Here is a 24,129-nt window from a genome sequence, read left to right as displayed (position 1 = left end):
TGTACGATACGATACGATACGATAATCTTTATTGTCATTGTCCCATACAGAACAATGAAACTGAAAATCTACATCAGACATTCAGAAACCAACAAGCCTGCTATCCCAGCTATCCCAGCCTGTTTAGCCCCCTAAAAACTCTGATACCCCATAATTAAATACAATATACACCCATATAGACTACCTTACACTGCATTTAAAACCAAAATCGCATTTGGGTAGAAACTGTTTCTGGGGCAGCTAGTCCTAGTCTTTATAACCCTGTACCTTCTTCCAGAAGGCAGAAGCTGAAAGAGATCATTTCTGGGTTGTGCACTATCCTGCACTATCTCTGCAGCTTTCTTATGGGACCTGGAAGCATAGATTTGATCCAAGGTGGGAAGAGTGCACCCAATTATTCTCTCCGCAGTCTTTACAACCCTGGACAACATTGTTTTTTCCTTGACCATGCAGCTCCCAAACCACACACACAGACCTTAAGTTAATACACTCTCAACACTACAATGTTAAAATGCCATCAACAGGTCCTCTGAGAGATTATTTTTCCGAAGGATTCTCAGAAAATATAATCTCTGCTGTGCTCTCTTCATCAGGTCTTTGCTGTTTTCTCCCCAGATTAGGTCATTTCTCAACTCCATTCCCAGAAATCGAAACACCGAGACCTGTTCCACGCACTTCCCCTCAATAATAAGTGGCTGAATATTTAATTTACATTTCCTAAAATCCACAATAATCTCTTTTGTTTTCTTTAATGTGAGGAGTAAGTTATTCGTGGTTCTCCTCATCATTGCATCCTCACAACAACTCTGCAAAAGTGGTTAGGCTGAGAGGCTGTGACCAGCCCGAGGTCACCCAGTGTCAGGGACTGGCTAGATGAGGAGAAGTAGGGGACAGTGCCTGACAAAGAGGGTGAAAGGTCAAGGGTCAAGGGTGAAGGGTCATGGGCGAAGTGCCAAGGATGAAAGGTCAAGAATCAAAGGTCAAGAGTCAGAGTGGGGCAAGAGTGAAAGGTCAAGGGTCAAGGGTGAAAGGTCAAGGGATGTGGGGTGAAGGGTGAAAGGCCAATGGTGAATGGTGGAAGGTCAAGCGTGAAAGGTCAAGGGTCAAGCCTGGGGTCACCCAGTGTCAGGGACTGGCTAGATGAGGAGAAGTAGGGGACAGTGCCTGACAAAGAGGCTTTCAGGGCGAATGCAGAAGAAGATAGTATGGATCCAGGTTTGTGGTGATGGGAAACAGGACAAGGGACAAGGGCGAAGGGACATGGGTGAAGGGACAAGGGTGAAGGTGAAAGGTTAAGGGTTCAAGGTCAAGAGTCAAGAGTGAAGGGTGAAAGGTCAATGGTGGAGGGTGAAAGATCAAGGGTGAAAGGTGAAAGGTCAAGGGTGAAGGGTCAATGGTCTGTTCAGTCCAGTCCCTGACCAGAAGAAGAAGAAAAAAGCTGAGGGTGAGGAACAGTGGAAAGCCAGCAAGTGCAGCAGCCCTGAACAGAGGCAGGAGTAATCCCAATGAAAGAAGAGTGGCAAGAAAAATGGATGAGCTATGCAGAACTGGCTAAATCGGTATACAAACTGCGGGACAAGGACAACTGTGGCTTTAAGGAAAAATGGGAACTTTTTACAAATTTTCTAAAAAGACAACAAAATGAACTGGACTCCTTGGCAGGTTTTGAAGAAACATACACAAATTTATTGGTTGATAACATGACAGATAGACGTGATGATATGTATAATTTTCTAACATGTAGAGAATAATATGTGCAGAGAAATCAGAGAGGGGAGCTGAGGGAAATCCTGGGGGGGGGGGAGGGAGGGATGGAAGTGGGGAAGGGGGAAAATAATGTATGCGATTATATGGTTTGATAATTTGTGATGTTTATATATATACACACACACACACACACACACACAAACAGAGGCAGGAGTGAGATGTGATAGAGACAGTACCAGAGCCAGTCAATAGCATGTCCCTTAAGAGCCTACAAGTCCCCCTTCCTTCCCCTAAAACCAGGCATTTCATCCACGTCACAGAGCAGAAAACCAGACAGAGACAGAAAGGGTCCCTTGGCAGCCACCGTAGGCAGCAGGAAGGGTCTGACACATACAAAATGAGTTGGTGTGGGAAGGAGCGGGCACCCTGGGCAACAGCTCAAGCCTTGTGGGAGTACACTTTATGGATCTCTGTGTGTTTCTGTTTGATGCTAATAAATGAACCGATTAAGAAACTCACCGCGTGCCTGGTTTCTCTCAGCTGTTTGCCTGTCAGCTACCTCATAACAACCGGGGAGTTTTGTGGCAGAGCGGGGATTCGAACCATGATCTCCCAGGTCAAAGTCCAACACTATAACCATTACACCGCACGCTGGCTGAATGGTACCACTTTTATGCATAAAAAGACAATTTGTTCTCCTGCCTTAGAAAACCAGTTGACTCCAGCTCACTGCCCCGGGTCGCATCTGGCAGTCAACTCAAAAACCTTCAACGCAAAAGAGAGTCTCCCTCTAAAGATAGATAGATGCAGTGGTAACTTGGGTTAAGTACTTAATTTGTTCCAGAAGTCCGTTCTTAACCTGAAACTGTTCTTAACCTGAAGCACCACTTTAGCTAATGGGGCATCCTGCTGCCACCGTGCGATTTCTGTTCTCATCCTGAAGCAAAGTTCTTAACCCGAGGTACTATTTCTGGGTTAGCGGAGTCTGTAACTTGAAGCGTACGTAACCCGAGGTACCACTGTAATTTATTACGGTCGGAGACCAGCTTATAAAACACACTTGGGAGTGCAATTCCAGAAGGAAAACAAACACAATGTACAACAATAAATTTAAAATTTATAAATGCGATAAGCGTATAGACACTTAAAACTTTAAGATAAGCTACCGCAGAGAGATGACCCAGAGTCACCCATGGAACCGAGTTTGGGGATTTTCTTAACGAGCTAGTTTGAGTCAGGGAATGGTCTGTGCCTACAGATCTGTACACAGAATCTGGCAACCACCCGGGTCGTCTTATGATCTTTGCCTAACAGGAAAAGGTCCAATTTTTGCTTTTCCAGGAGGTCAGCAAGCCTCACCAGCAGGGGACCATTAGTCTCACTATGTGCCTCTTCATAAAAGGGACATCTAAAGAACAAGTGCTCTGGGCTTCCTATATCCCCCAATGAACAACAGCAAAGTCTCTGAGCATATGGGACTTTTTTTAAAGGATCCTTCCAGGTCTGGTCTCCCTCTGAAATGAGGATGGGGTGCTTTTAGTATCCTACCCCCTCTTCAACTGGATGAGCTCCCTTGAGCCACACAAAAAAACTTATGAGAACTCCGGAACTAAAAATATACACATCCAAGCATGCGAGCCAGTTCCCATTAATGTGACTCAGGCGTCGTAACTGAGATCCAAAGAGCCACTTTAGGAAGTCTAAGGGGCATGAGCTTGACCAGTGGGATTTTTAAAAAATGTCTCCTTCGAACATTAGTCCTCCATGCATATCAGAAGCTGTTTCTGAAGCTCCCCTCTGATTCAAAAGCAGTCTGCCATATGGCATGGGCTGAGAAACATGAGCAGAACTCAGTGTGCAATTCCTTGGATCCAGAGAAATATCTGGCCTTTTTAAACATCTCTGTTTCACCCTCTGGCTTTACGAACTAAATCAGGCAGAACAAAAAGAAACCATAAAAAGCCCAGCGGAGTCACAGAATCATGGAGTTCGAAGGGACCCAAAGGGCCATCTGGTCCAACTCTCTTCAATTCAGGAGTCCAATTACATATGACCCATTTCCTCATTGCATTTATGACAGGAAAGGTAGACCCAACCTATTTTTTTTCACCTGACTGATGGCCAGGTTTAATTCAAATTCATCAAACCTCCTTTAGGGAAGGTTCTCAGGCAGGGTGGAAGGAGAAAGAACTTGCCCATGTGAAGACCACTTGGTGGAAACCCTTACACTATGGTTCTTAATTGTAAACTACAGTGGTACCTCAGGTTAAGTATTTAATTAATTCTGGAGGTCTATTCTTAACCTGAAACTGTGCTTAACCTGAAGCACCACTTTAGCTAATGGGGCCTCCTGCTGCACCACCGAGGCACGATTTCTGTTCTCATCCTGAAGCAAAGTTCTTAACCTGAAGAACTATTTCTGGGTTAGTGGAGTCTGTAACCTGAAACGTCTGTAACCTGAAGCGTCTGTAACCCAAGGTACCACTGTATATGCTGATCTCCGTCAGCAATTTCTAGATCAACTCTGTATCCCCAAATGGAAACCAGAGTTGGAGGTCACACTTTTTCTATTACTGGGGAATGATCAGGAGCTCACCAGGTTAGTAGCTAAATATCTCTATTTGGTTTTTTGTCGTCGAAATACATTGCAGACGTCTGATCTCCCAGGAGACCTAGAGGTGTGACGATAGACTGCTCTGCCTCCTTTCTTTTAGCAAATGTTTTGTGCCACTGGGGAAGTGGTAATTCTGTATTGATTTGTTTTGGATGTTTGTATATGATGATAATAAAAGGTCTGATGATGAATAGATGAAAGTTGAGGATATGATGATGGCAATAAGAGGAAACCTCCTTCTCAAGGTTTAACATCTGTGGTCAGCTGGGTCCAAGAGTGTAACTATGGGGCAGAGAGAGACCAGTGGCAAAACCTCTCCAGTATGCAGACTCCCGCAACTGTCCCAATTTTACTGGGAAATCCTGGATTCACAGAAGCATTCCCAACGTCCGTTTGAATCTGAGAATGTTCCCCTTTCCCTTTCCAGAACTGCCACCGAGCTCTGGGAGGAGGAAGGGGAGCTGGTCAAGCCTCTCCAGGGCTGCTGCTGCCGGCCTCCTCCGTTTTGCAGGTTGTAGTAGCAGCTGGAGAGCAGGCAGAAGAGGAGAGGCTGCCACCACCAAGGCCCAGTCCTCAAAGACGTGCTGGAACCAGCAACTCTGGCCCTCCTGCTGCAGGAGTCACTGACATGGCCGACGCTGCGGGGATCATCTCCCCACAGGGGCTGTCCTCGCCGCCCTCGCATGCTGGAGCCCAGTGTAGGAGAGGTGCACTGATGCTGTCGCCATTGCTCCTCCTCCTCCTCCTCCTCCTCTCTCTCTCTCTCTCTCTCTCTATTTTTTTTTATTAACAATTTCAACATAACGAAATATCAAAACATCTCATATTCATTATTCCCCTCCCCCCATTTACTCCCCCCTCCCCATCAAGCCTTCCCTCCCTCCCCCCTGAGACTTCCCTCGGCTCCTCTCTCTGATTTCTCAATTGTTCTCTGCATACTATAAAAATGTATAAATCCTATCTACTATGTTAACAATCAATAAATTTCTGTATGTTTACAGTGGTGCCTCGCAAGACGAAATTAATTCGTTCCGCGAGTTTTTTCGTCTTGCGATTTTTTCGTCTTGTGAAGCACGGACTTTGGAAAAGCTTCAAAAATCACCAGAGTCTTCAAAAACCTCAAAAAAGGCTACCACACCGCGTGCTATGAGTTGCTCCTCGAAGTGAATGCATGGTTTTAAGAAAAAGGAAACAAACTTGCAAGACGTTTTCGTCTTGCGAAGCAAGCCCATAGGGAAATCCGTCTTGCAAAGCAACTAAAAAAACGAAAAACTCTTTCGTTTTGCGAGTTTTTCGTCTTACGAGGCATTCGTCTTGCGAGGTACCACTGTATTCAAAACCTGCCAAGGAGTCCAATTCATTTTGTTGTCTTTTTAAGCAATGTGTGAAAAGTTCCCATTCTTCTTTAAAGTCACAGGTGTCCTTATCTCACAATTTGTATGTCAATTTAGCCAGTTCTGCGTAGTTCATCTATTTCTCTTGCCACTCTTTTTTTGTCGGGGTTTCCTCATTCTTCCATCCTTGTGCTATTATCAAGACTCTTGTCGCTGTTGTTGCATACATAAATAAATCCTTTGTTTTCCTTGGCAGGTCTTGTCCTACAATCCCTAACAAAACTGCTTCTGTTTTTTTTTACAAATGTCATTTTAAACATTTTCTTCAATTCATTATATATCATTTCCCAATTTTTTTAAATTTCTCGACATTCCCACCACATATGAGCCATTGCTCCTCTTCTCCAGGCTGGCATTGCTGAGGAAGCAGTCTCCACACCTCTCTGGTGCGCCGCAGACCAGTGGAAGAGAGATGCTCTTTCTCTCTGTCACTTCCACCCCTTTGATGTCCCCAGATCCATAGGTAAGAATGTTGGTGGGTATGAGAATGGCTCCTTCTTGAGGTTTTGCAAGGCCTTGAGGGAAAGCCCTTGGCGGGGGTGTGTGTGAATAAATTTTGATGATGTGCAATGTCCAGACTCTTTATATTCAAATGAACTTGACTTTCATAAACATATACAACTGAGAAAAACTTATCTACAATCTCATGCTTATCCACTTTGTTACTTATAGAGAGCACAGGTTTAACATTTAGGGCTCTTCCTCTGTCTGCTTCAACCCAAACTGACCACACTGACACACACCGCCCTTGGCAGCATCCAGAGAAACCTCTCTCAGCAGCCATTCTCTCTATGGACTCGGCTATATAGCTGCAAATAAAATGTTTTAAGTGTGTTGTGAAGTGCATTATACAAACATGACACTAGATGGTGGTGGTGAGCTATGGCAAATTCAATATATGTTTCAAAACTTTTTTTTTAAAAAAGCCTCTTCACAACATTTCTTTTTTATGTGTCTAGATTCCATCTCTCTCTCTCTCTCTCTCTCTCTCTCTCTCTCTCACACACACACACACACACACACACACACACAGAGAGAGAGAGAGACAGAAGAACAGAAAAACAGTTAAAAACAACAGTTACTTGAATAACAATCACAACAGAATGGACTGCCTCTCTCATGTGACTCACAGTCAGCCAATCACATGAGGGAGCTACCGCCAAAGGAAAACCCCTAAAAATACACAGCAATTCAACATAAGCAAACATTCCCGTTTCAGGGAATTAAACCATTATCCTTAACAACCCTTGCCGAGCCTCACGCCCCTCCCCACCCTCATCACTGGGGCGGGGGGCGGCAGGACGTTCCCCCTCAGGCGCCAGTACGTCTCTGAACACTTTTGCCTTCGGCTCTTCCTACTACTGGCATGTGGATGCCAAGATGCCAAGAAAAGGAATTGACCTGGCGGCTGAGAAAATTTCCCCACCCTGGCTTCATAAACTGAAACTGACAAAGGGACAAATGGAAGAAGATGCCTTCACCCCGGTATGACTCCCTTTTATCCCATACACAGCCCAACAAGACAGCGACAAGAATCCACCAACAGCATACAAATCGATCTGGCTAACCTGATTTAAAAACACCCACCCACCCCACTCACACACGAAAACGAAGTTCACTACGGCCAATCACAAACAAACAACCACACCCTAGGCCAACCCCAACTTCTCTCACCACCAAAGGAGCACAAGTGAATAGTAAAGGGAACCCGCTCAAGCAACGCTGACACAAAACCCCACACATACATTAAGTAAAATAGAAACATCGCCACCCGACACCACCCCTACTCACTATGGCCCCTTCTACCTCTTTCCCCCTTTTTTCCTGATGTAACACTAATGTCTCAACAAATGAAACTGATCTGTAGAAAATGTAACTTGAAAAAAGAGACATTACACATCCTTTTGTAAACCGAGAAATCTTTAATAAAAAAAACACGTTAAAAACAAAACTTAACAGATGCCAGCATTCTTTCTGGATGCGAAGCCCGATGTAGGAAATCATTTTACTGTACTGGTTTTTCCTTTCACTGTCTATTAAGAGTATTACAAAAGACATGAACCTAAACAAAGATGAGGTCATTAGGGCAGGATGGGAGAAGCAGCCCTCCTCTCACAATTTGGCACATTGAAACTTGCCCTCTATTTTATTCACCCATGTTAGGATTGATCTTTATTTACTCTAACATACTTCTGGTGTGGCTAATCAGTCCCACTCTTTCCCCCCGCTTCGAAATCCAACAGCTGTTTCATAATTTTCCCCCATTTGAAATCCATCCATAAACCGTTCATTTTGTCCATCCGTTTTGAAGTATGGGGTTTTATCAGATGTAAGGGATCAAGTCCTTTGCCAAATGGTAATCAAATTTCTTTGAAACCAAAAGCCACAAGTGAGAGCCAATTCTCAGTCCTCGGCAGAACAAGCAAATGTTCCCACAAATGCATATTTTTCGTTAGAGGTCCCAATAACTTGGATACACTAATGGCGATGAGTCCAACCATTGCATCCATCTAGCTCAATATTGTCTACACACTGACTGCAGTGTCTCTAGGTCTTTGGGCAGGAGGCCAGTGCTACCTGGCGATACCAGGGATGACCTGGGCACTTTTGCATGCAAATATACTGACTGTGGGTGGCACTGTGGGTTAAACCACAGACCTAGGGCTTGCCGATCAGAAGGTCAGCGGTTCGAATCCCCGCGACGGGGTGAGCTCCCGTTGCTCGGTCCCTGCTCCTGCCAACCTAGCAGTTCGAAAGCACATCAAAGTGCAAGTAGATCAATAGGTACCGCTCCGGCGGGAAGGTAAACAACGTTTCCGTGCGCTGCTCTGGTTCGCCAGAATCAGCTTAGTCATGCTGGCCACATGACCCGGAAGCTGTACGCCAGCTCCCTCGGCCAATAAAGCGAGATGAGCGCCTCAACCCCAGAGTCGGTCACGACTGGACCTAATGGTCAGGGGTCCCTTTACCTTTACCTTTTTACTGACCACCCTTCTGAGTTTCTGAATCTTTATAAACCCAGCCTTTCTTTTAAACTTCTTCCGTCTTTCAGTGCCTCATTAACCCATCTCAAAACATTTACCGTATTTTTCGCTCTATAAGACGCACCAGACCACAAGACGCACCTAGTTTTTGGAGGAGGAAAACAAGAAAAAAAATATTCTGAATCTCAGAAGCCATAACCAGCAAGAAGGATCGCTGCGCAGTGAAAGCAGCAATCCCTCTTGCTGTTCTGGCTTCTGGGATAGCTGCGCAGCCTCCATTCGCTCCATAAGACGCACACACATTCCCCCATACTTTTTAGGAGGGAAAAAGTGAGTCTTATAGAGCAAAAAATACGGTATTTGCAAAGATCCTGGGGGTGCAGTTGTGCTCATGGAAGTCACTGTGCTATACACAAGAATCTGTAGTTCGAAAAGGGGATATTAAATTAGGCATGCTCTGCCCTTTCTCTTACTTTTCTTCTTCTTATTTTTGTACTCGTCTCAAGTCCAACTCACCCACTGAACCCTGTGGGGGACTGACTAGCTGGCCAGAAGCCAGTGGCCATGTCACAAGAGTTAGCAGGAAGAGGAGAAGCAAAGGCCCAGGGGGAACCTCAGCTTTCTTCTGATTTCTGGAGAAGGGGTCTCTGGCACTGATATATAGGCTGTTTGCAAAGTTGGCAGGAGAGAATGAAGACCTCCAGTGAAAAGTCATGCAGCTGCTACCATGAGGAGTGTGCAGACCAGTTTTTACAGTCATACCTCGGGTTACAGATGCTTCAGGTTGTGTTTTATCAGGTTAAAGGTAAAGGGACTCCTGACCATGAGGTCCAGTCGTGACTGACTCTGGGGTTGCGGCGCTCATCTCGCTTTATTGGCGGAGGGAGCCGGCGTACAGCTTCTGGGTCATGTGGCCAGCCTGACAAAGCCGCTTCTGGCGAACCAGAGCAGCGCACGGAAACACCGTTTACCTTCCCGCCGGAGCGGTACCTATTTATCTACTTGCACTTTGACGTGCTTATGAACTGCTAGGTTGGCAGGAGCCGGGACCGAGCAACGGGAGCTCACCCCGTCGCGGGGATTCGAATCGCCGACCTTCTGATCGGCAAGTCCTAGGCTCTGTGGTTTAACCCACAGTGCCACCCGCAGCTCCAGGTTATCAGGTTATCAGGTTACAGACCGCCAAAACCCGGAAGTACCGGAACGGGTTACTTCCGGGTTACGGAGGTCGCGCATGCGCAGAAGTGCCGAATCGCAACCCGCACGTGCGCAGACGTGCCGCTGCAGGTTGCGAACGCTGCAGGTTGCGAACATGCATCCCGCACGGATCACGTTCGCAACCCGAGCGTCCACTGTATTTTATTTTTTTAGCATTTATGCTAACATGTTTGTACTGAACTTGCAATGGGTTTATATGATGTTCTCTGTTTATCGGTCATTCATCCCAATAACTTCATGCTGAGATTATGCAGCTTTGCCGGCTACTCTTGGTTGTCTCCCACTTTCCTGTCATTTCCTGTCATGGGACGACTGCAGATGCTGACAGATAACAAGCAACTTTTGTGGGAATAAACAGCCTGCTAACAGCTGCATCTGTTAGACTGGTGACTGGGAGTGGCTGCCGAGACCACAATCTTGAAAAACCTACATTGGCTCCCAGTACATTTCTGAGTACAATTCAAAGAGTTGGTGCTGACCTTTAAAGCCCTAAATGGCCTCGGTCCAGTATACCTGAAGGAGCGTCCCCACCCCCATCGTTCTGCCGGACACTGAGATCCAGCTCCGAGGGCCTTCTGGTGGTTCCCTCATTGCAAGAAGTGAGGTTACAGGGAACCAGGCAGAGAGCCTTCTCGGTAGTGGTGCCCACTTTGTGGAACGTCCTCCCACCAGATGTCAAGGAGCTGAGGAACCACACAACTTTTAGAAGACATCTGAAGGCAGCCCTGTTTAGAGAAGTTTTCAATGTTTGATGTTTTATCATGTTTTTGTATTCTGTTGGGTGTCACCCAGAGCGTCTGGGGAAATAAATAAATAAATAAATAAATAAATAAATAATCCATTCAGTGGTGCCATCAGAGTAGGACATTAGGGTCCATGACACCCACTCAGCAGAATGAGCATTCGTCTTCTCCAAGGCAACTGTACTAAATCATCATATGGTGATTTGCCATCTAACAGGAGATGGGGTAAGACAAGGATCTACTAATTGCAGCACTGCTTTTGTTGCAAAGCCACATCCGAGCTAAAGAGGAGGTGGGGTTGCAAAGGGGACTGAAAATCCTTATAGCCAGCACCAAACTGGGGGGGAAAGACTGCTGCAAATTACCAGTCTATGAATGCATGCACATGCCATTGTCTTAACCTTCCCCCGTGGGTTTCAGAATCGTGGTGTTCAGTTTACATCTGCGTTGGCTGTTTTCCCCAAGGAATATTACCCATAGTGTTTGGCACCGTATCATATTCTGAAGCCAACAGTCTCAGATCATTTAAGCCCTTGTCAGGCATTGCGTAGCAGGGAAAACTACCATCTGGGAAGAGGTGATGGGGAGGAGAGCACTAGCTCTTGCCTCTCTCTGCTCCCATTTCCATCAGCTTCCAACTAATGGGAAGTGTCTATCTGCAGCAGGGGCCTTGAGCCTCCATGGAGGCTCTCTGTCCATTCTGGAACCCTGGGAAATCCAAGTCTTTCTGAACTCACAGCTGTCCATGGAGACGCAGGACTATTCTGTGTCCAGGGCAGCTGTCTACCAGCTCCATCTGGTATGCCAGCTGAGACCCTACCTGCCCGCGGACCGTCTCGCCAGAGTGGTGCATGCTCTGGTTATCTCGCGCTTGGACTACTACAACGCGCTCTACGTGGGGCTACCTTTGAAGGTGACCCGGAAACTACAACTAATCCAAATGGGGCAGCTGGACTGGTGACTGTGAGAGGCCGCCGAGACCACATAACACCGGTCCTGAAAGACCTACATTGGCTCTCAGTACGTTCCCAAGCACAATTCAAAGTGTTGGTGCTGACCTTTAAAGCCCTAAACAGCCTCGGCCTAGTATACCTGAAGGAGCATCTCCACCCCCATCGTTCAGCCCAGACACTGAGGTCCAGTGCCAAGGGCCTTCTGGCAGTTCCCTCACTGCGAGAAGTGAGGTTACAGGGAACCAGGCAGAGGGCCTTCTCAGTAGTGGCACCCACCTTGTGGATGTCAAGGAAATAAACAACTGTCTGACTTTTAGAAGACATTTGAAGGCAGCCCTGTTTAGGGACATTTTTAATGTTTGATGTTTTATTGTATTTTTAATACTCTGTTGGGAGCTGCCCAGAGAGGCTGGGGAAACCCAGCCAGATGGGCGGGGTATAAATAAAAATATATATTATTTAATTATTATTATTATTATTATTATCCTGTTTATGGAAAGAATTACCAAGGGAATTTCTCTTTACCCTTTTCATTGCATATGTCCCGAAAAACAACATTTTTTATTTAAACAGCTGTCTGACTTTTAGAAGACATCTGAAGGCAGACCTGTTTAGGGAATTTTTAATGTTTGATTTTTCCACTTTATTTATTTATTTATTTATTTATTTATTTATTTATTTATTATTACTACTATTTTGTTGGGAGCTGCCTAATAATAATAATAATAATAATAATAATAATAATAAGTTCTAAAGACGATGGGAGCAATCACCTTCCATGTGTTAGGTGACAAGCACAGGGATGGAGAGACTTCACAGCTAGTGCTTTTACGATCTCTGCCTCTCCTCACGAGGCAACCTCCCCAATCCGCAGCACCCAAGGAGTGCTTTAGACAGCTGGAGTCCATGATCAAGGTATATCCTCTGGGCTTCGTACTGCAGAGCCAGAACGTCATTACAGAAGCTCACGCATTGTCCTCCTGGATATTGCCTGGACTACATTCCAAGAAACACTGTCCTGGCTAGCCTAGAAAGTCTGCCCGGAGTTAGGCACTGAGCCAGGCTTTTGACAGTAGATATGTGGGACTACTTACAAGTACATTTACTTTTTGTTAGTGATGGCAGGCGGCCACTAGAAACGGGAGGGCAAAATCTCTCTTTGCAAAGAATGCTTTAGTGACACAAGGCATGAATCTCCTGAAGTTCTCCACTCAAACACATTTTTCTCCTTATTATTATTTTATCTACACCCACGCAAAAAAACAAACTCCAGTTCAATAAGGACAGGGCTAAGCCCAATAACCAAACAGCCCAACAAACACTGAGCGTATTGAATATCAGCTGGGGAAAAAGAGAGGGGAACCTGGGTGGTAGAGGTAGAACACCTGGCTGCAACATCTGGCTTCAAGGTATATTTATTACTTTAAATAAATAAAGTAGGAGTCTTAAACAGAAAAAAGTCCCAATTTCCTAACAATGCATCAGACAATGATGAAGAAGAAGTGCCTATATATTTCTCATCACCACACCCCACCAGTAATTTTATAGAGTTAGAAAACAGCAGTAGGAAGAACACTTACCTGTGTATTTTGGGTCACTCCAACTCCAAAAGCACATCACGGAGCTGGAAAACAAGCAGGAAATAATAATAATAAATCAACCCTTAAAACAAAGGTTTGAGGATTTTTTTAATTTTAGAAAGGATAGCATGATAACGATTTATGAAATTGTACACGATGTGGAGGAAATATTTTCTTCCTCTTCCGTAATATTTGAACCTTGTGTCACTCAGAGAAACTGATAGGGGCTGGATTCAGGACAGTCAAAAGGGTACACTCTCACAATGAATGCGTAGAGATGTCCGCTAGCTTAGATGGTTTTAACAGAGCATTAGAGAAATTAATGGAGGATGAGCTTGTTGATGGTGATTAGCCACAATGGCCAAAAGGAACTTCTCTGACTGCCAGGTTTAATTGGGGTGGGGATGAGGAAGAAGAAGAAGAAAAAGAAGAAGAAGAAAAAGAAGAGGAAGAAGAGTTTGGATTTGATATCCTGCTTTATCACTACCTGACAGAGTCTCAAAGCGGCTAACATTCTCCTTTCCCTTCCTCCCCCAAAACAAACACTCTGTGAGGTGAGTGGGGCTGAGAGACTTCAAAGAAGTGTGACTGGCCCAAGGTCACCCAGCAGCTGCATGTGGAGGAGTGGAGACGCGAACCCAGTTCCCCAGATTACAAGTCTAGCGCTCTTAACCACTACACCACACTAGCTCTGTAATATAGAAAGTTACTGCACAGAGAATAAACAAAACAAATTCCTTCCAGTAGCACCTTAAAGACCAACTAAGTCAGTTCTTGGTATGAGCTTTCGTGTGCATGCACACTTCTTCAGATACACACAGAGAATGTTAGACTGTTGATCTATCTAGCAGCACTGACTGGCAGAGGTTCTGCAGGGCTTCCCAACCCTACCTTTAAATGCTGGTGAATGAACTTGTGATCTTCTACAAAGCAAGCGTGTGCTCTATCACTGAATGATGGTCCTTTTCAGTGGGAGAGAACTGTGATCTGTCTGACCACTGTGAAAAACTGAATGCTGGACCAAATGGAACTTACATTTATAGTCCTCTGACAGGGAAAAATATGGAGATAGCAGTATGCAGGGCAGGAATCTCACACCCGGGTTCCTAGGAGTAAGCCCCAAGGAACTCAGTTGGTTTTACTTTTGAATGGACCATATATAGCAAAAAATGAAAATCAAACGCTTTCACTTTACTATTAAGACGCTAACATTTAATCTCTGATGATAGTTGTATGTGAAAGTTCTGCTTCTATTACACAGTGACAGCAATAATTGCAGGGAGGAGGAGAGAAAGGAATTGTGGTGTGATCTACTAAATTAGGGTTGCCAGTTTTGGGGTAATTTCACACAAAAATTAAAGTCTTTGAGCTATTTTTTAAGGGAAATCGCCAAAAATGGCACTGCAGAGATGGGTTGCCGTACATCCGGATTTTCATAGACATTGTTTGCGATTTCCGCCCAGACACTGCTTCCGACTGCATTATTCCTTATATGTTCGGAATCTGTATTTTAAATTGTGCGTTTTGTTGGAATACCTTGCCCAAACAAACTTCCAGACTGAGTGGGGGAAATGTGCCATTGAAGAAGTTTTGCTGTCCGCTTAGTTTGCTCTAGAGTCTAACAGCACAATCTATGCAGAAGTCCCATTGATTTCAGTGGGGCTAGTTCAGGTTAAGGAGGCACAGAATTGCCGTCTCTGCTTGGGAGTAACTCCTAATAGACTCAGTGGGACTTAATTTTGAGAAGATGTATACAGAATTGCAATGTTATAAGGAGGGGAATCAACAGTATGCACCAACCGATAGACGAATCTGTAATAGAATGCTCAGTACTAAAAGAAAACTCATACAGAAAATTCATACAGAAACAAACCATGGATGTCAAGTCATGTTGTGTTCCAGCAATAATCTCATTTCCCCCTCCTCAAGATTTTGCAGAATAAGAGGATCACAAAGCAGCGGTTACTGTTACATTGAGCAGTCATAGATTAGTACCTTTAAACTAATGTCATCCAGGGAAAGTGAAATAGGTGCTTAAATCTCCTAGGAAATCAGTAGAACTTTAAAAAGTGCTTAGCGGTGAATAGATTACATCCATGGAGGATATATATTTTATTTATGCTTTCTTCTGCACTTGTGAAGGCCAGTGAAATATTCAAGAACTGTGCAGGAGGGAAAGGAAAGGAATGCGCATGGTATCAGAATGATGCTACGCTTAGAAAAAAATGGTGTATATACCCACAAAGCAAATATCACCAGCATCACAAACGAAAAGTTAAGATTCAAATTCAAAAGCATATACTATGCACAATTTATTTTTTTGTTTAAAATCAGAGTGAAGTACTGAACACAGGTATTGGGCACAAGAGTTAGTTAAAACAAAGGTTTCCAATACCAGAATGCAATAGCTTAAGTTTTGAGAGAGGAAGAGAGAGTATTTATTAAGGCAACATCAAAAGATTAAAACAGTATAATTTTAAACAAAATAAAAGCACATTTCCAACTTATTTTTTAAATTCTAAAACACCCTGGGCTCCTTTGGGAGGAACGACAGGATGTAAGCTGAATAAATAATTATGGGAACAATTAAAAACATTCAGAGCTTCTAAGAACACTTTGAAGCAATCACATACAGTCACAACCTCTCATTTCAAATTGGACTGTAAAATCAGCAGTCAGTAATGTCTTTCTTTAGTAAATCATGTCAAAGGGGGGCAGGGGGGGAGCCAACATATACACCCCAGGAAAGTCTTCTGACAAAACAGTAACTTTAAAAATGGGGGGGGGGGGTTGATCTCAACAACTTCAGCAACCCCTGACAAGCAATGAATGAAGATACTTACCAATTGACAAGGTAACTGCGCAACTTCGTCAACCGCAAAGTGGCTAAGGGAAGACTGGCCCTTTTATGAGCAGCAATGTCAGCAACATCCCATAAATCCTCTCCCAAGACAGCAAATTGGAACAAATTCCCTGGAAAAGCAAGCAGCACCACCCACCCTTGATTTTGGTTACTGCATCATTATCTCTGAATCCACAGTCAAAGGCCATAGTGGCATTTTCAGAGGGGATTTCCTCTCTTCCACCCTGTGCAACTGGACTGCAATTTGCTGGATAGAAAAGAACTTGGTTTCTTGTGAATTATTATTTTTTAAATGCTGGCCAGAATGCTGAATTCCCCTCTCTTTCATCCCCCTCCCCTCACATCTGTTAGTCCCCCTGCCTCTTATCACAAGCTCAACTTCGCTAGCCAAATAATATAGCAAAACTACTGGCAGTGGTTATTTGCAGAGGAGTATCTGGCTGCTCACCATATTAAATAAGGCAACAGCCAAAAGCAAAAGCCCCAACCCCAAACGTTGTTTGGTAGCATTTCAGGAGACATGGACACAGAACGGAGAACCTTTCTGTGGAGTTTTGTGTGTGTGTGTGTTTCTCCGATGCACAGAGCCTGCACAGTGTGCCCCGAAGCTGTGCTTCTGTCAAGGGAATGGCATACTGTCGAGTACGACTTGCCAAGCTAGCAGTTCGGAAGCACGCCAGTGCAAGTAGATAAATAGGTACCACTGCAGCGGGAAGGTTAACGGTGTTTCTGTGTGCTCTGGTTTCCGTCATGGTGTTCCCTTGTGCCAGAAGCAGTTTAGTCATGCTGGCCACATTAGCCGGAAAGCTGTTTGTGGACAAACACTGGCTCCCTTGGCCTAAAAGTGAGATGAGTGCCGCAACCCCATAGTCGCCTTTGATTGGACGTATCTGTCCAGGGGTACTTTACCTTTTACCACCTTCTTCTTCTTCTTCTTCTTCTTCTTCTTCTTCTTCTTCTTCTTCTTCTTTCCACCTTATACCCATATATCACCCAATATCTATAGTCTAATTAAACTCTGATTGTTTTTCAGAACTACAGTAAGGATTTTCTACTGCATGAAATTCTAATACATGGGTAGGCAAACTAAGGCCTGGGGGCCGGATCAGGCCTTCTAATTCCGGCCCGCAGACGGTCCAGGAATCAGTGTGTTTTTACATGAGTAGACTGTGCCCTTTTAATTAAAATGAAGAAGAAGAAGAAGAAGAGTTTGGATTTGATATCCCGCCTTTCACTCCCTTTAAGGAGTCTCAAAGCGGCTAACATTCTCCTTTCCCTTCCTCCCTCACAACAAACACTCTGTGAGGTGAGTGGGGCTTAGAGACTTCAGAGAAGTGTGCACCTCTGGTTTATTTGTGGGGCATAGGAATTCATTCATATATATTTTTCCAAAATATAGTCCGGCCCCCCACAAGGTATGAGGGACAGTGGACCGGCCCCCTGCTGAAAAAGTTTGCTGACCCCTGTAATCTAATAGGTAAATGTTTTGATGCTGTTGTGAATTTGACTATGCCCACAAAGATTCTTCATTTCTATCCAAAATATTTGATGTGGGATTTGAGGTGTTTTAAAATCCTGGTTACTCATTCCTCCACAACTCTGTTTTGCAGGCTATGATTCCATTTTACCTCAAACAATTGAGAAGATGTTGGTGCGAGTGACATTTCACACTGTGCCGAATTACTTTCATGAATTTAATGTCAATTAATGTAAAAGGGGGGAAAACAAGTTCTGCATGTTAAAACGCAGTATCAGGACAATATGCAGGCACTGAAACAAGATCACAAGAGATGATCAATTATTGTTGGCATCCGTCTGTCTCAGGAAACAATTATAAGTTGAGTCAAGTTGTTTGGCTCTTGATACAATATTGGACACAGGATAAACAGTATTAAGGAGTTACTTCATAAGCTTGTCTGCATATATATATAAAACATGGAAACGGAAAAGAGGAAAGCTTAAGAAACGTCCGGGAGATAAAGCAAGATAAACTTTGGAAAGAGTGTGTAATGTTTAGAACACACCTATACATGAGACTTAAAAAATCGAGCGAGCTTTGTTATTTTTGGAAAAGCCAGAGATTTATATTTTTTTTAGCTTAAAGGATTTCTTGCAAAGAGAAATCTAGAACTTACTTTCCAGGCAGGAGTGGTACGCATGACGAAACATTGTCGGAGTTTGTGTTGTTTTATATTTTTCCTCCGTAAATCTGACCCAAAGAAAAATATATCATTTCCTGAACAGTTTGGAAATCCCTATCGACGCAAAATAAAATGATGTTGACCGTTCCTGTCCAGGGTACAGAAAGGACACCTGTTATAAATATGGCAACCCTAAGGAGAATTGGAAGGGGCCTTGAGGGTCATCCACCTCAACCCCCTGCCATGCAGGAATCTTTTGCCCAGCGTGGGGCTCGAACCCACGATCTTAGCAGCACTAGGATCCACTCAATGAGTCTGCACTGGCTACTGGTTTTTAACTGGGCCAGGTTGAAGTTTTTACTATTAATATAACACTCTTCATTGGGACCAGTTTACTTGAAGGGCTGCTTTGTCTCTTATGTGCTAATTGGACTGCTTTGATCGGTGGAATTTGGGAGGAGTCAATTTGGTAGTGTGGCAGCACCAGCCGCCGAGAGTGTCTTGATGGCGCAAAGCGAGGGTGAGTCTGGGATCGAAGGGCACAGGGCTGTGCGATGCTGGCAGGGTGGCATGAGCAGCGCCCCCCCCCCACGAAAAAAATTACCTGGGGCCATTGCCCCAGCAGGTTCCCCCCCCCCCCGCTACATCCCTTGGCAGTACCTGTACTTTGTAACTCCCTGCCTTTTAACAGTAAGCCTGATTTGTCAGAGCCAGTGTGGTGTAGTGGTTAAGAGTGGTAGTCTCATAATCTGGGGAATCAGGTTCGTGTCTCCGCTCCTCCACATGCAGCTGCTGGGTGACCTTGGGCCAGTCACACTTCTCTGAAGTCTCTCAGCCCCACTCACCTCACAGTGTTTGTTGTGGGGGAGGAAGGGAAAGGAGAATGTTAGCCGCTTTGAGACTCCTTCGGATGGTGATAAAGCGGGATATCAAATCCAAACTATTCTTCTTCAGAAGGATGGTGCCTAAGTGAATTAAAAACCCTCCTGGATGCAATGTAAAAAAGATAGGTTTGCAGAGGTTTGAGTAGATGTCAGGGACTGTGCTGAGGAGGGCTGCAACTGAGAAGAATGGTGGGAGTCACACAGGATCAGATCCTGATCCTGAATCTTCCCAGGAGCAGGAGGACAGTATAGATTTGGAACAGTGGTTTGCAGAGGGGCACAGTTCAGAAGGCAGAAGCTGGGAAATAGTGGATGGGGAACAGCTAGGAGAAGAAGTGGATGCTTGGGTTGCGAACGTGATCCATGCGGGAAGCACGTTCGCAACCAGCAGTGTCCGAGACTCACAGTGCCATGTCTGCGCATGTGTGGCTTGCGATTTGGTGCTTCTGCACATGCGCAAAGCATGATTTAGCGCCAAAACCCGGAAGTAACCCGTTCCAGTACTTCTGGGTTCGGCACAGTGTGCAACCCGAAACCGCGCAACCTGAAGCGTCTGCAACCCAAGGTATGACTGTACTGGAAGAGAGAGGGTTAACAGATTCCCAGTCTCTGGAGAGCATTCCTCCGTTCAGCCCAAGGTCAAGAAGAACTCAGAAAGTGGTAGACCAGAAAGCACAAAAAGCAGAGAGGGGACAAGCTGTGTCACAAAACATAGGAGTGACGTGGATTCATAGTGACACAAAGGAGTGGAATCCTTAACTGGGAGCAACGCCATTCTAGGAGATGGGTCCTTTGTTCTCTCGCTCTGATCATTAAAGTTTCTAACTGGTAAGAAGACTCGTTTTCCTTTGTTCTGCTTATCTACTGCCACAACAGGAGGAAACCGATTCCCCGAAGCCTGACAATTACATAGGACAATAAGGAATGATACGGTCCGTCAGCTCTATCAGTGAATTTGGTTGATTCAATGATAGCATTCCTCTTTAAGATTCGTCCCACCCTTGACTAGGGTTGCCATATTTCCATATTTTTGGACACAAAAGTTATAAGCTTTTTTTATTTTAACCTATTTTTTGGGAAATCGCCAGAAAAACAATTTCGGGTTCCCCCGAACATTTTAACCAATTTTTAAGAATTCGGCCCGGATGCCATTTTCGACGGAAAAATCTCGCCCGTGTCAGGGAAATTCTGGACATATGGGAGCCCTAACTTTACAGTTCCATTATTTATGCCTGCGGCATGGAGATAATCTATTCTTTAGGTTACCAATGCCTGGACTCCTAAGGTCAAGCTATCCCGATTCAGGAACTGTTGCAACTGCCATATTAGGTAGTCAAAGGCAGTCCTAGATGTAGGCAGTAGATCTGAAAGCTTCATATAGTTATTTGAGAGAGTTTGGGATAAAATATTGCCCCCACAACACGTCATAGGCTATTCACCAGCTGAAAAACACTCTCCCAGAGCTTCCATTGCAAACTGTTTGGGAGCTAGGGGCAACTTCCAGTGGCAATAGTGATGGCGGCTCCCTGTTCACCCCCTAATAAAACCATCACTTACTATGTTGATAATGTCAGCCTTACTTAAGGACTCTTATAAATCCAGATGGTTCCAACTCTTACATAGCAAAATCAGATCTATTGGTATTGGCTTGGAACTCTAGCATAGTTCAAGTGAGCAATTACAGTGGTACCTCAGGTTAAGTACTTAATTCGTTCCGGAGGTCCGTTCTTAACCTAAAACTGTTCTTAACCTGAAGCACCACTTTAGCTAATGGGGCCTCCTGCTGTCGCTGCACCACCGGAGCACAATTTCTGTTCTCATCCTGAAGCAAAGTTCTCATCCTGAAGCACTATTTCAGGGTTAGCGGAGTCTGTAACCTGAAGCATCTGTAACCTGAAGCATATGTAACCTGAGGTACCACTGTATATTTATCGTAATATTCAAATCAGATTAAGGGTCACTGAAAAACAAAACATGGAGTCAGCTGTAGTTAAAATCTACTCTTCCAAGCTTCATGGTTTAAATGCAACAGACAGCAGGGTCGCTTATATTTCAAAACTAATAATCCTGGTCTTTATGTTAGCCCGATGGAACGTTTCTCCCTCAGCTTTTGTCAAGGGCAAATATTTAAACATCCCCAGAAACAATAGACATTGCGGATGTATTTTGAATGTGCTGGACACCGTAGAACATATCCTTTTCTACTGTCCATTGTACAACCAGCTATGCAAACATGCGCTATCCCCTTTTTGGGGGCAGTCTAACACCACAAAAATATATATATGAAAATATCAGATTCCATCTGTCTGACATTAACCCGGAAATAACTGCAAGGGTGGCTGAGCTTTTATCAAAAGTTTCTCTCAGAGTGGCGAATGGCACTATTTAGCAGGAAGAAACTCCAATGAAAATCCTTATTATTATGTATTTCAACATGACCGTTTATTTGTTTATATTTTAAAATTTTATATAGAGATGTTTTGTGATGGTCTATATTTGAAATGCCTTGTAAAGGTTTGGTGAAATAGATGTCAGCAGCACCTCCCTTCTTTTTATTACTGTATATAAACTACAAACTGCACCAGCAGTGGGTGGCCAGAACAGAGCTCCTGCAGTCTCTGACATGTTTCTTTTCCCCAAATGACCCTTAAATAATAATAGCATTCCTCTGCTACTATAATTCAGAGAGAAATATGGTGGTTGCTGTGCTCCAGTCATACTGCTGTTAACAGAGGCAGTGTCTTTTATGAGCGGCAGGAGAGGACGGAAAGAAAAAACCTCACAATTTGAAAGACAATTATTAACAGAATAAGGGCAAGCTGTTGTCCAAACTGTATAACTTTTTATCAGAATGGGAAACAAAAGACGAGCTAGTGAAAGCTTCAATGACACACTGGGCAAGGGATGTAAGACACAATATAAATTTAAAGCTCTGGGAGAAACTTTGGAAGAATGATTTGAAATTAACTGCATGTTACTTATTGAAAGAGAATTACATGGAAATGATTCACAGATGGTATTTGATTCCACGTAGGTTGGCTAAGATGAACAGTGGTCCCTCAGTTCTCAAACGTCTCCATTGACGAACGTTTCGGAACCCGAACGCCGAAAACCCAGAAGTTAATGCTTCCGTTTTTGAACGCACCTCGGAAGTTGAACGACTTCCGCTGCATGTTTTTTTATTTTCTCAATTGAATTTGCAGTCAGCCCTTTGTGCCGCAGTTTTCGAACGTTTCAGAACTCAAACTGTCTTCTGGAACAGATTATATTTGGGCAGTGCTTTTTTTCTAATATATATATATGTTTAGGTGTACTCTCATTTTCCTACTCATATTGAAATGCTGACCCTCAATGAGGCCAAACTTAGAGTCACAAAATATTTAGGGGTATGTGTACCCCGTGTACCCCCAGAAAAAAGCACTGCATTCGAGAACCGAGGTACCACTGTATAAAGCAGAATCAGATATGTGTTGGAAATGTAAAGAAATGAAGGGAACGGTTTTTTGTATGTGGTGGACACGTAAAAAGGTAAAAGAATATTGGGAAATGATCTATAATGAGTTGAAGAAATTGATTAAAATAACTTTCCCAAAAAGAATGGAAACCTTTCTGTTGGGAATAATCCAGACTGAAATCCCCAAGTGTCAACAAAATTTATTTATGTATGCAGCAGCGGCAGCTTGAGTTTTGTTAGTCCAAAAATGGAAAGCAAGAGAGGTCCCAGGCAAAGACGACTGGTAAAATAAGGGGGTAGAATATGCAGAGCTTTCAGGTTTAACATATAGAATAAGAGAGCAAGAAGAACACATTCAAAGAAGAGTGGAAAATATTTATTGGGTATATGGGAAATAACTGTACACAGCTGAAAATGCTGGCAGCACGAAGATAAAATCAACAGTGTAATTAATGTCCCAGTGATGTAAAAGTGGAGAACTAATATGGTTATAGTAAAATATGCAGGAATGAAAGATTAACATAATGAACCAAGGAAAGAGGAGTAAGTCATTGGGTATTTAACAGTATGTAAAATGGTTATTTTAAGATGTAAAATTGAAAAATTAATTTAAAAAACGTAACTGTTTTTTCTTGACTAATGTAGCCGAGTCCCTGCTCTGGTCACACAGCATATCTGAAACAACTCCCTGAAACAGTTGATGAAGGTTTCAGCTCCAGTTGCTCTGAAGTCCTGGATTAAACTGAGAAAATGATAATATTTCTGTTTCTCTAGCCAAGCATCCAGATATAAAAGAAAGTATTTACAGGTAGAGAAAAGGAGGTGCTCATGGCGTATGGTAAACGATCACATAACAGAGATCATGCATTACACAAAATAAATAATATTTGGTATTATAAACAGATAATGTGTGATCTCTCCAAATAAAGTCCTATTTTGATCCCAGCCATATGATTATCTAGTCATGTAAGTCACAAGTGGCTGTGAAGTCTTGTGCAAAAGTCTTGAGAAATAGATTGCAAAATTGGTGAAACAGGGAAATTTCAGTAACCTATAAAATTACTACTACTACTAATAAACATTCTTCTTGACATTGAAATGAAACAAATTATGTATATTAAACAGTGGAAGAAAGTTTTCTAATGAATTCTCCAATATTATCTGACAAAAGATCTGGAACAGGGGTGATTAACTATGGCGCTTCAAATTATGTTGGACTACAGTCTCTATCATCCCTGACCATTGGTCATGCTGGCCTCTGCTGATGGCAGTGAGAGACCAACAACATCTAGAGGTACACAGCTTAACCACCAATGACTGAGAAGGTCTTGTTTTCTTCCTCTATGCACAATTGTGAAACAGGCTTGTTATAAAATCCGATCAATGTTTTCTTATCTTCTTGGAGATTGAAGGAAACATTTTTGAAAACTAAAAGCGGTGGAATCTTGAGAAGGCAGTGAAGCTAAGCCTGCTTACATGCTTGATAGGGGTATATACAAATGAAGAATAGTTGGGTGGAGATTCCACAAATCTAATTTTTTATAGATGGATTTTCATTTCTGCAGTCTTAACAATGCCTTCCCGTTAGGAACGA

At 43.7% G+C, this 24,129-nt stretch overlaps 1 protein-coding gene across 1 annotated transcript in view; it reads right to left on the bottom strand.

The window, feature by feature from the left end:
* Positions 1-16,090, bottom strand: part of LOC309352996 (collagen alpha-6(VI) chain-like) — a 74,802-nt gene extending 58,712 nt beyond the window's left edge. Inside the window, exons 1-2 of the mRNA XM_081881824.1 lie at positions 16,037-16,090; positions 13,194-13,237 (exon numbers count right to left, since the gene is read on the bottom strand). The gene's annotated coding sequence lies outside the window, so the exon portion shown is untranslated. The remainder of the gene's footprint in view (positions 1-13,193; positions 13,238-16,036) is intronic.
* Positions 16,091-24,129: the final 8,039 nt, after the last annotated feature.

Source organism: Podarcis erhardii, assembly GCF_964252035.2.
Source record: "Podarcis erhardii genome assembly, chromosome: 12".
Taxonomy (NCBI): domain Eukaryota; kingdom Metazoa; phylum Chordata; class Lepidosauria; order Squamata; family Lacertidae; genus Podarcis; species Podarcis erhardii.
This window is presented reverse-complemented; position numbering and strand designations above follow the sequence as displayed.